Source organism: Podarcis cretensis (assembly GCF_951804945.1).
Source record: "Podarcis cretensis genome assembly, chromosome: 17".
NCBI classification, from domain to species: Eukaryota; Metazoa; Chordata; class Lepidosauria; order Squamata; family Lacertidae; genus Podarcis; species Podarcis cretensis.
Genome location: NC_137187.1, coordinates 3,578,802 through 3,591,106, shown reverse-complemented (window position 1 = coordinate 3,591,106; position 12,305 = coordinate 3,578,802). Strand labels below are relative to the sequence as shown.

Here is a 12,305-nt window from a genome sequence, read left to right as displayed (position 1 = left end):
TGGGCAAAGGATTCCTGTATTGCAGGGGGCTGGATTACACGATCCCTTTCCGTCCCTTCCAACTCGACAGTTCCACAATTCTATGGGGCAGCCATTTTTTGATCTCCTGAAATCTTTAGGTGCTTCAAGACGCTGTTTTGCCATCAAATACCACCAGCAAATTCAGGCTACGCAGTTAAAGTGGATTTGGTGCTCTTGTGCAACAAACCTATTCCCTCACAAAAAATCAGACTTGATGCCAGGAAATTCTGCTGTAAAGTGTGAGATAGCAAATGTTTTCATTGTGCAACCTCACTGAAAACAGATCAGAGCGCATAAGCAACAAACGTCATAATACCACCCTGCAAACTTTGTACAATCAAATCAGGAAGGATGGTCAATAAACAAGTCATCTGGAAGCAACCTTTGTCTGAAAGCAGCAAAACCCTACTGGATTGGATCCAGACTATAGCACTGGGGGGGGGGGGAGGCTTAACCCTTGCCATTCCAGGATTGAGGGCTAAGCATGGTGCTATAAAAACAGCCCTGGATGAACATAGAGTAGATCTGTTTCATACGTTGTCTGTGGCTCCTGACTGCCTGGCCACTTGATTGGAGCTAATCCAGTCCCAATGAGCTTGGGAAGATATGGGATGGCCAAACAGGTGCTTTTGTGTGTGTTACACATTTGCTTCAATGCGATTCTGATAAAAAACTGATAGGTGGTTTGCTCCCATCTGTTGCTGCTGCTGCTGCTGCTGCTGAGTAGAAGCTAAGATGCCTCAACTCGAAAGTTTCGCCTCACCCGCAAACCTCATTAGGTAGCCACAGGCAAATAGCAATCTCAGCCTTAGCTACTCATCTGCATTATGAGGATAATGCTGTGCTTCCACACGGGCCTGCCCAAAGGATTACTGAAGCACCAAGAATGCTTGAAATGAACAATATAAATGCTAAGTGTTATTACTATTATCCTACTCTAAAGGGAACAGGGGAGAAGAGAGAACTAAATGCATTTACCCCTTTCCATTCTCTCTGCAACATCTGCTTCCCTATCCAATTGCCCTTTTCTCCTGTACATCCAGAGCTCATTTCAAATCCAGTTGTCATAGATGATGCTCATTTTGCGGGAGGAAGAGGGCGCATTACTAGCCTGTCGGGGGGCTAGTCGGCCTCAGATCCATGTGAGGTCCCTGGCCCTCTCAGCATGGTGGGCTACCTCTGGCCCAGAAGTGGCCCAGCTGATTAGATTGATGGCTTCCTGACGTCAGAATGCGATCCGTTAAAAGGTATTTATCTCAGGCTTGGGCCAAAGCTGCAGGAGAGATTAAAAGAGATTGAGGCCAAGATAATCCTTCTACAGCAGCATCCCAGAACACAGCTGCCAAAAGGCCTTCGACCAAATGCATTTGGCAGCCCACTGCACACCTTTTTTTCTAGAATACAGTTTCCTCAATTACTGCCCTAAGGCATGTGTCCCCATTGTTGCCCTTTCCCAGCCTAAGGTGGGGTCTGCCAAAATGCAAGAGTGCAGTGGGCTTCGCCAGAATACTACCTGCCTGCCTCTGGATACCCCTCCAGACCCATTCTCCATAAAATGGAAAAAAATAAAAATGCATGTATATTTTCTCCCTGGGATCGTTTCTGTTATCTTAATGCAAAACACAAATGAATCACGCCAACATTCTCTGGATGTGCTTCCCGCCCCCCTCCTCTTTCGAGAAAGCACATAACTCTCCCTCTCGCTCCCCTCCCAACCTGCTTGCTTTGCATTAAGTCCCAATCCGATTTCCCCAACTCTCTGGTGTCTGATTTAATTTGCCTGATGCTGCTCCTGGAATTGGCCCTCCCCCAAACCCCCACCCTTCCCTCCACAGTATCCCAGCTCCCCACAGGGAGATCTGTCCTGGGAGAGGATGAGACGTTGAGAGCCAGCGAGAGATACCAAGCGTGTGGACTGCCGCTGGTGCTGGAACACAAACCGCTGAAGTGAGCTAGCAGGGGGAGCAGGTATCTCGTGGCCTGAAGGAGCCAAACCCCCCACCCAGGGAGCCAGGGGGTCCCGAGCAGGAGGGGTCAGCCCATAGAGAACGGTAAGAGTAGACTCCCTTCTTGTTTCTTCTCCCCTCTCCCTGTTTTCTACCACCTGGATCCCTCACTCTTTGACTTGGTGGAATGCAAATTCTGGGTTTTGTAGGGCGTTGAAAGAGACCTGGTTTAAGAAGGTTGTGGGACAGGCGATTGCGTAAAAGTGATTTTGTTTCTCGGGGCTACTTTCACAAAACTACATTCCCCCAACCCATTATCTCTGTAGTTTGTGGACCGGAGGTGTGCGTATCGCCCCTTGTGAAGGCAACGGGAGTGTTATCTATCTCTATCACCCATCAGCTTTCCAACTGGCGAACTCATTACAAACTAAAAAGTGACTAGCCTTCATGAGTGATGGTGAATGAGCTTTCCCCTGTACTTTTTGCTGTCCTGAAGGATTTACGCATCCTGCCTGAAGTGGGACCTCCGAGTTGGCAGGTTGGCACAAGTTCTGTTCTGCTCACTGAAAAGGAAGGAGGGCCAGGAGTCCCGCTTCTCCCAGAAAAGGATATTCCACAGAATGCCCTGAAGGACCCCCTAATGTAATGAGCTGGCAGCCACATGCTTCAGATTCTCACCCTTGCACCATACTTTTAGAGTTCTCTTTGGAAAAAGAATCCACAATGTTTGGTGGGAGCTGAAGGAATAGAGGAGGAGGAGGATCAGGGTAATTTTATCCTGCCCTTTGATCTCTGCTGGCAGGAGGAGGAGGGTAAGAATGGTGGTGGATCAACTCTATCCAGTGCTGAAGAAGCTCAGGGTCAACAGGACAAGCAAGTCCTGCCTGCATAGGGATTACATGGAGTCCCAAGACATCTATTAATCCCACGTCCTTCCGTGCCTTTCCCTTTTCTATTTACAGCTCTTTGCCATAGCCTTCACCCGCCTTCCCTGCCTCAAGAGGAAAACTTGGGGTGCCATAGAAATTCAAGGCAGAGGAATCTGCACAGCCTGCTCCTCTCCACTGGTCCATTTCCTTTCAATTTGTGACATTAGCTGATTTAAGTTTCAAAAACAAAAGTTTACACAGGCAAGTGGCACCCAGACAACAATGCCAGGAGGTGCCCTGCATTGGTGGGCCAGGCCACACTGAGTACATCCCTCAGAGTTGTTGCTATTTTGGCCTATGCTTGTGTAACGGTCAGCTGCCAGTCTGCAAAAACTTACAGGTCCGGCCCTATCGTTGGGCAACCTGAGGCAGCAGGTTCAGTAAGGGGTTGAAGCGGTGTGTGCCGCATGGCATGCCTCTGCAGCTCTAGGGTAGCTGGCTGCCCTCAGGTGTGGCAACAGATACTGAGATGTCTCCAGTGCCAAAGTGAAGATTCAGCTGCCGTCTCAGTTGGTTTCAGTCCACCCTCTTGGTCTTCGCCTCAGGTGGCAAAATGTCTTGGATGGCATTGGACGTAAACACAGCCGGAGCTTCCTTTTGCTAACTGAGCCACAAGCACACACATACACATAGTAATGAGGGGGGAAACTGAGTGGTCCTACCTAAACTGCTTGTCCTGATAATATCAATGAAGTGTATGGAAAGCAAAACAGAGTCACCAAATACTCTGGGGGTTTTTAATGTAGAAAATATTTCAGTTTCTTATCTTTGGAAAAATGCTGCTGGTTTGGAGCCAGAGGTATTGTCCACATACTTGTTTCACACCAGGTTTATTTTCCACATATCAGGTGAACATATGGCCAGCTTTCATTGGTTCTTGCCCTTAATGAGTGGTGTTTGGTCCTAAGGTAACTACCAGTGTGAGCTTTCTTCATACAGAAGTTGCAGAGTTGAAAGGGACCCCGAGGATCATCCAGTCCAACCCCTTGAAATGCAGGAATGAATATGCAGCTGCCCCATGTGGGGATCGAACCTGCAACCTTGACGTTACCAGCACCATGCTCTAATCAATAGCTGACCTATCATCCAGGCTATTGGCCTTAATGTGTGGGGCTTTATCCTAGAGCAGCAGTAGCCAATGCAGTGCTCTCTAGAACTTGCTGTACTATAGCTTGAATCATCCTTGACCACTGGCTGTCTTGGCTGTGACTGATGGAAGTGGTGGTCCAAAACATCTAGAAGGCACCCAGTCAGTGAAGATGGATCTAGAGGCCTCATTTTATAGTACAGTCCTTAGGGGAAAGCCATATTTTGTATAGCATAGGCGAAGTTGTCTAGGTCCTCTAGCACTGCTAAGAAGGACCGAAAGAATATAATAGCTCCAACCAGACATGATAACGTAGTATTAAGATATTGCAAAGAAGATAAATGCATTAGCAAATGCAGATAAATGGTGGCATTAGCAAAGCACCATATACAGGACATGGGGCACTTTTTAAGAACAAAAAGGAAGAATTCAGATAGTAATAACAGGATTTTTTTTAATGTGTGTAAGGCTGAGACATCTAGGTAGGTTCAACTAAGATATTATTATAGAACAGAAGAGCATGTAGTTATTTTCACAGCTGTCATAACTGTTCATTATAGCTGAAGAAGTAGCAACAGAAGAAGCATCTCCTCTATTTTTTTGTTTATGTTTTTTTTTAGTGGTGGAACAAATTGCCAAAGACAGGTTTTATTTGTTTTAAATGTCATGATGTGTTGTACAGAATTATGGAAGATGTATAGTGTTTTGGACCTGGAATTTGTGGAGACCTGGACTCAAATCCCTACTCAGCCATGAAGTCCTCAGATGACTTTGGACAAGTCATTAATATTCAGCCTAACCCATCCAAACAGGGTTGTTGTGGGAATAAAAAAGGATTAACATATTCATGCCCCTCTAAACTGCTTGGACAAAGAGCAGGATACGAATGTGATAAATGAACGTCTCTAAAGTTCACTTAAAAGCAGATAAACATGACCCAGATAGCATCAGAAAATAAACAAGTGTGCTCTTAACCCTCAAACTCCTTAATTAAACAAGGAAAGCTTTAGTTGATCACCTAATTAAAGCTTCCATTCTACTCTACACTGTAACAGGTAAAGTAAGTCAAGCATCTATCTATCTATTGAGAACTGTTCAGGATTTATGTATAACATGTGAGAAACACAACAAGCCTACAGAGTCACATTATTTAAAAGTTAATAATGCTTATGTCCCAACAAAATCAACAGGGCAAAAGTTAAGCTCATTTCAGCTGGATGAGGTAACTGTTAGGTGCGTTTGTAGCTGGTTAACTAGCCAAACCCAATGAGTGCTCATTAATAGTTCCTCATTATCTTGGGGAAAAAGTGACAAGTGGATGACTCAGGGTTCTGTCCTGGGTCCATTGCCGTTCAACTACTTGGATGAAGGTATTGAGGGGATGCTCATCAAATTTACAGGTGACACCAAACTGGGAGGGTAGCTAATGACGCAGAAGACAGAATCGGGGTCCAAGATGACCTTAACATACTGGAGAACTGGGCCAAAACTAACAAAATGAATTTCAGTAAGGAGAAATGTCAGATTCTGCACTTAGGCAAGAAGAACCAGATGCACAGATATAAGATGAGGGACACCTGGCTTACTAGCAGTACATGTGAAAAGGATCTAGGGGTCTTGGTGGACCAAAAGCTTACCATGAGTCAACAGTATGTTGCAGCAAGAAAGAGACTAATGGTATTCTAGGCTATATCAACAGAAGTATCATGCTCACATGAAGGGAGGTTATAGTTCTGCTTTATTTTGCCTTGGTTAGACCACACCTGGAGTACCATGTCCAGTTCTGGGTGCCACAATTTAAGGAGGATATTGTCAAACTGGATGGAACGTGTGCAGTGGAGGGCGACCAAGATGATGAAGGATCTGGAAACCAAGCCTTATGAAGAAGAGTTGAGGGAGTCGGGTATGTTTAGCCTGGATAAGAGGAGATTGAGAGATGATAGCCAAATATCTAAAGGGCTGTCCAATGGAAGGTAGAACAACTTTCTGTTTTCCTGCTCTGGAGGGTAGGATTAAAACCAATGGCTTCAAGCTACAAGAAAGTGTGATTACAACTAAACATCAGGAAGAGCTTTCTGGTGGCAAGAGCTGTTCAGTTGTAGAACAGACTCCCTTGGAAGGCGGTGACCTTTCCTTCCTTGGAGAGGTTGGGTGGCCATCTGTCATGGATGCTTTAGTTGAGATTCCTAGATAGCAGGTGATTGAACAAGATGACCCTTGGGAGCCCTTCCAACTGTACAATTCTATGATTCTGTATCCATTACCATACATGATCACATTCAGAGCTGTATACAAAGGAGTGCAGGCAGCCATGCTGGTCCCAGACAGGGTGCGGGAGGGAATCCACTGAACACAGTCATAACCCAACAAAAAAAATCACAGAGCCAATATGTTTTTTGCATTTCAGGCTCGATCATCTATTTTTAAAGGAAAATATGTTACATGGAAGGACATCTTACTGGATCACCATTGTAAAACTAATATATTGTAGGTGAACTATGGCCTACACTCTCCAACCGTCCACCTCCATTTTGTTTATTGTTTATTTCATAAAGTTTATATACTGCTTGATTGTAGGAAAAAGCCCAAAGTGGTTTTCTTTTCTTTCTTTCTTTCTGCGAGTTTACCATTTTGTCATTTTTAGATGGATTGTATTCAGGGCATTTTTTTCAGCTGGAACTTGATTCCGGCACCTCTCAGGTGGGTGCCGTTGCCATTATAAGAGAACAAGGGAGGCGTTGATGGTGAGTTCCAGCACTCTTTTTCTAGAAAAACAGTGCTGATTGCATTGCATTAGCATCACGGGTTCTGCCTTGTGTATATGAAAGCAGGACTGTCTGCATGTCCCTGGGTTTCTCCAGACTCAAAGCAAGCTTCATTTGATGCCGGATCTGCTTCAGGCCTGGCTCAATGGGCAGGGTTCTTAATGTATGTCCACTGAAATACTTCGCAGAATTTGCTGCATTTCCGGGCCAACGTTTGCTTTCTGCCATTTAATGTAGGGTGCAGCAGGGCTGAGGCTTCAGGGGGAGCTACGAGTTATTCTTATCCTTGTGTGTGGCTTCTTGTCCTTCTGAGGTTGGGAACAATTCCCAGCCTTCATTTAGATTGTTCCCTTTGCGAGATTGGAAGGTTCCGCTGGAGACCTGAGCCTAAGCTGCTCCATCTCTCCCTCCTGCTATATTTAGCCCTTCCTATCCCTCCTAATAAGTGAGCCTCTGCCCTAGCGTAGGATTCTTCTGCCAGCTTAGTAACCCCTCACCTTTGCAGCGGTGCAAACTTCGCCACACGCGGTAAAGCACCAACCCCTATCGCGCCTCCTTCCCAGAAATGAACACGGGGGCTTAAAAATAGATAAAGGAGAACGAGAAGTTAGGGGACGAAGCGGGTGGTGAATGACAAAAAGAGAAGTTGGAAACGGAGGTACGATTTGGAAATAGGGCAAGGAGAAGACGAGGAGATGGAGGAGCAACCCAGGAGGCAACAGAGCTGTGCCTTGAATGTGGGGCTGAGGTCAGCAGCAGCTGGGAGAAGTAGCAGGGATTTGGGGCCCTCACAGGACAGGAGAGGGGCTGCAGACAGAGTTGGCAAGCTGCCACCCATTAGATGCAGAGGAATGGACACTGGCGCCATTTGCAGCCAGGCAGGGCTGGTGGGCAAAGCACTGTGCCAGGAGGGTGGCCAGAGAGGCTGGAATTGAGGCAATCTGGGGTCGCAGAGAAAGCCTTAGTTTGGGAAGAAGGGGGTTCAAAGCCCGCACACACTGGATAGCTGTGGGCAAGTACTTAACCTCTCACAGTAACCTCACCAAGTTGTTGTGAGGACACAGTGTACATTCCCCCCTTCGGGTGGCCACTCTCCCCACATTAGAGCATATTTACAGAGTCTGTTTAGAGACAGCATCTCTTTGAAGGGCTCTCTGACCCCCTGTCTGCTATAAGGCTTAAGGGGAGTCGCAGTGGTCCATTAAGTGTTAATACCTGGGCGGAAGACCGAGCAGGCAATCTGCAGGTCACCTGGCCGCCATCTTCCCCGCCATGCAGGGATGTATTGTGTTTCTGTTTAAATTCCAGCCATTATTTTTAAACGTGCGCCTATACATACAAATTAGGCAATGCAAATGTTACGCAAATCTGTGTGTTCTCTTCTTTGTGGTGAAACCTTCCCCTCTTGCCTAAATGGCCCTTCTGCCTGAGTTCTAGAGAGGAATGGCGGGACGGCATTGTGAAAGAAGGAACAATGGCTCTAGTCCCACTGCCATATTTTTAATAACTCATTTGATGTTTTATCACACATGGGCTTGGAATAGAAATGTCACAGATCTTCCAAAGCTCTTGTGTTCCATGGCCTTTTGTTCTCGCTCAGAGGCCTTCCCTGGCCACACCTGGCTGGACCGTTGAAGGGAGGGAGACAGAGATGGTCCACCAAGGATGATTAATCTGACGAAGGAGGCACTAGCCCATAAAAGCTTATGCCACCATAAATCTGGTGCAGACCAACTCTATGCATATTTGCTTTGAAGTAATTCCCCATTAAACACCATGGGGCATACTCCCAAGTAAGTGTGTGCTTGCAGCTATAAGCCTTAAACCTGTCTCTGCTGTTTTGCTTTGACCCTAACACCATTCCTAGAACTAGCAAAATAAATAGAAATGGGAAAGTATCCTGTTGTCGTACTTGGAGGGTTAAGGTTGAGAAGAGGGAGGGTCCACAGTGAAATGGGGACCAGGTACTTTCCAGCTCATAACTTCCACTTTTAGTCACTGTGTTACACTGCAGAAACCTCAAATCCCTCCTTTCTCTTTCTCTTCCTCTTCCTCTTCCTCTTCCTCCTCCTCCTCCTCCTTGTCCTCCAGTATAATGTTGTACTGCTTTCACCTTCCATTAACTCCAGGGGTGCAGGGAGACAGGACACGCGTGTCTGATGCTTTTGCTATACTCTGGCACTGCAACATAGCCTCCAACGTTTCTCTGCTGTAAATAGGGACGTCCTATTCCATAATGATAATGTTACTCTTTATACCCCACACATCTTACTGGGTTGCCCCAGCCACTCTGGGCAGCTTCCAACATATATAAAAATATAATTAAACACATTTTTTTTAAAGAAACAAAGCTTCCCTATACAGGGATTGCCTTCAGACGCCTCAGGGGTCGGATAACTCCATACACTCCAACATGTCTCCAATGAAAATAGGGACATCCTAAGGAAAAGCAGGACATTCTGGGATCAAATCAGAAACAGGGACATCCCTGGAAAATAGGGAAACTTGGAGGGTCTGGCACTGTGAATTGCCAAACAGATTCAAGAAAAGACAGACTTTAGGCAGGCGGGTGCTTCTCCTTGGAGCAGAGCAGAGAGCTTGGGCCAAATTGGGCCAGGATTCAGTTCCGGCCTTAGAGAAGACAAAGAAAAAGAGAGGGAACAGAAAAGTCAGAGGCCAGTTCCAGCTTTTGCCAGCCTGGTACCCTTCTGATTGTTAAGACCAGTTCTTTTTTATAGAAAAAAAGGTGTCGGTACTCGCCATGAAGTTGTCACAGTAAGTGCCGCACTTTTAACATGCGAGGAAGGGGGGAAGGTGCTGGTATTGAGTACCCTTGCGTCCTGGTAAAGACCACAACTCCCATCAGTCCCCATTTAGCACAGCTGTGCTGGATGGAGCTGATGAGAGTGTTGTGTGGAGGGCTCAAGTTGGAAAAGGTTGTCATATTCAAACAACTGTTTTGCAGAGGATAACATGACAGCTGCACGTCTTCCTTTGTTTGTATGCCTATTGCCCACTCTAATAAACCACACATTCGCCTCCAAGAATAATAAGACCAAGGGCTGTGTTGTTAAAAGAACACTATAAACACTATAAATATTATTGAGTCTGTTGGTGCAGGAGCCAGGCCTTGTGACCGGTAGGGCTTCGCAGGACTGGGGCTTTCCTAAGTTTGTTCTGGAGAGGCAAGGCGCGGCCGCACAGGTGAGGCCGATTGGTAACTCACAGCACCTGGTGGCAAGAGCCGAGAAGGGATATAAGGTCAGCATTTCCCTTTGGCTCTTTGCCACAGCAACACGTTCCTTGCCTTGCTGTGTTTGGCTTCTTGACTCCTTGCTTCCTGATCCTCGGACCCTTGGCCTCTTGACTCCTGGCTCTCTGACCCTCAGACTCTTGGCTTCCGAACTCCTGGCTTCCGGACTCTCATTCCTGCTCCCACCCCGCCATCTTGCCCCAGGTCCCGACGTCCTCAACCAGGACTTCGGCCGCCCGTAAACTGGACCATGACAACAACTCAGACAAGATTCAGACTAAAGCACATGGTTAATATTACTGCAGAAGTGGCAAGGTTAAGGTACATAAGTCTTTTAAAAATCATATTGTCAGAAAAGCACTGTTTAATGTATGGTTGAGGTATAAAGATCTTTTGGAAAGGAAAACCCCAAGGTGGCTCTCACCCATGGAGGCCAAAGCGTTGAAAAAACTTAACATGGAGACAAAATGGCCAAAGTATTGGGAAATTTTGGAAGAGCAAGGTGGTAAATTGAAACTGCAGAGTTATGAGAAACTTAAAGATAAGGTGCGAGACTGGCTACACTATTTCCAAATAAGAGAAGCATATAATCAGGATAAGAAAGTGGGCTTCCAGGTGGAAAAATCAAAGTTAGAGACAGAGTTGTTGGAACCCAATGCTAAGGTATTGTCAAAAATGTATAACTTGCTGTTGAAATGGAATGCGGAGGAAGAAACGGTAAAATCAGCTATGATAAAATGGGCACAAGATATAGGATACAATATTATGTTTGCTGACTGGGAGAAGTTATGGACCACCGGGATTAAATTTACAGCATGTAATGCCTTAAGAGAGAATATTATGAAAATGATGTATAGGTGGTACATGACCCTGGTCAAGCTTGCAAAAATTTATCATTTGCCCGTTAACAAATGTTGGAAATGTAAAGAAACTGAAGGTACATTCTTTAACCTTTGGTGGACGTGCCCAAGGATCAAGGCTTTCTGGGAGATGATATATAATGAACTAAAAAAGGTACTTAAGTACACTTTCCCTAAGAAACCAGAGGCTTTTAGTCAGCCAATTGGTGTTAAAGAAGGATAGAACTTTCTTTATGTACGCAACAGCAGCAGCAAGAATTCTCATCGCAAAACATTGGAAGACACAAGATCTACCCACGCTGGAAGATTGGCAGATGCAACTGATGGAGTATATGGAGATGGCGGAAATGACTGGCAGAATCCGAGATCAGGGAGAAGAGTCGGTGGAAGAAGACTGGAAGAAATTTAAGATGTATTTACAGAAACATTGCAAAATTTTTGAATGCGAATGATGTTGGAATGAAATGAAGGCATTCTAGCAATATGATTAGAAGTTAAAATTCGTGAGGATAACTAACTAAGGGTAAAATTAAGAAGAAATGAATTTGCTATTTAAACTTTTAAATGGGATACAAAAGAGGGAGATGTGAGGAAGTCATGAAAATAAGTTAATGAATAGTATGATATTTGGAAAAGGGATTTTCTTTTTTCTTAAATTTTCTTCTTTAAGTTTTTGTTTTGTTTTTTCTTTGTGTGTGTATGTGTATTTTTATTTTTGTTTTTGTGAACCTTTTTTCTGTAAAATTCAATAAATATTATTATATATTAAAAAAAATAATATTACTGCAGAAGAGACTCAAGGAAGATTCTGCCGATGCATTGAACAGATGCCCCAAGCCAGGACAAATTTTAAACTCCCGAAACATCAAACGTGGAAACAACAGAAATGCACATGTAGATCTACTGGTCTTTCCACCACTGCTATAGTTACAGGAAGGTTAAGGCAAGTGAAATATTATAAATGGAAAAACTCACAGAAAAGCCATAAATAAGAAGATGGAGGGAGGAAAATTTGTCCTAGAAGATGACCACCCATCAAAATTTCTATACCAGTCTTCAGTTGAAATTCCCAGGGCCACCACTTAAAAGGCCCTGTCCTTGGTAGCCACTTTCCTTACATCAGATGACAACCCTTTGCAAAAGGGAGGCACCTCTGAAGACAGACAACTATTCAAGTGTCCTGGCACCACAAAATTCGACTCTCTTCTTGGGACAGGAAGTGAGCAGATTACACCATACCCATTGAACTGTGGGAAACAGTGAACCACAGTGAAGATGCAAAGGACCTGTCCAGAGCTTCAGACAATTCTAGTTTGGGACTGGGGATTCTGGCTGTCTTCAGTTTGTTTGTTCAATGGCCTTGATTTGCTCAGCTTGACTAGTAACTTGAGGACCATGTGAGATTTTGACCCTTACAGAAACCACAATAAGGATCCAGTGTGGC

The 12,305-nt window shown here is 45.1% G+C and overlaps 1 protein-coding gene across 1 annotated transcript in view; it reads left to right on the top strand.

Annotated features, from left to right (window-relative positions):
* Positions 1-1,899: 1,899 nt before the first annotated feature.
* The window catches only part of GNB3 (G protein subunit beta 3), a 28,741-nt gene continuing 18,335 nt past the window's right edge, over positions 1,900-12,305 (top strand). The window contains exon 1 of the mRNA XM_079960338.1: positions 1,900-2,072. The gene's annotated coding sequence lies outside the window, so the exon portion shown is untranslated. The remainder of the gene's footprint in view (positions 2,073-12,305) is intronic.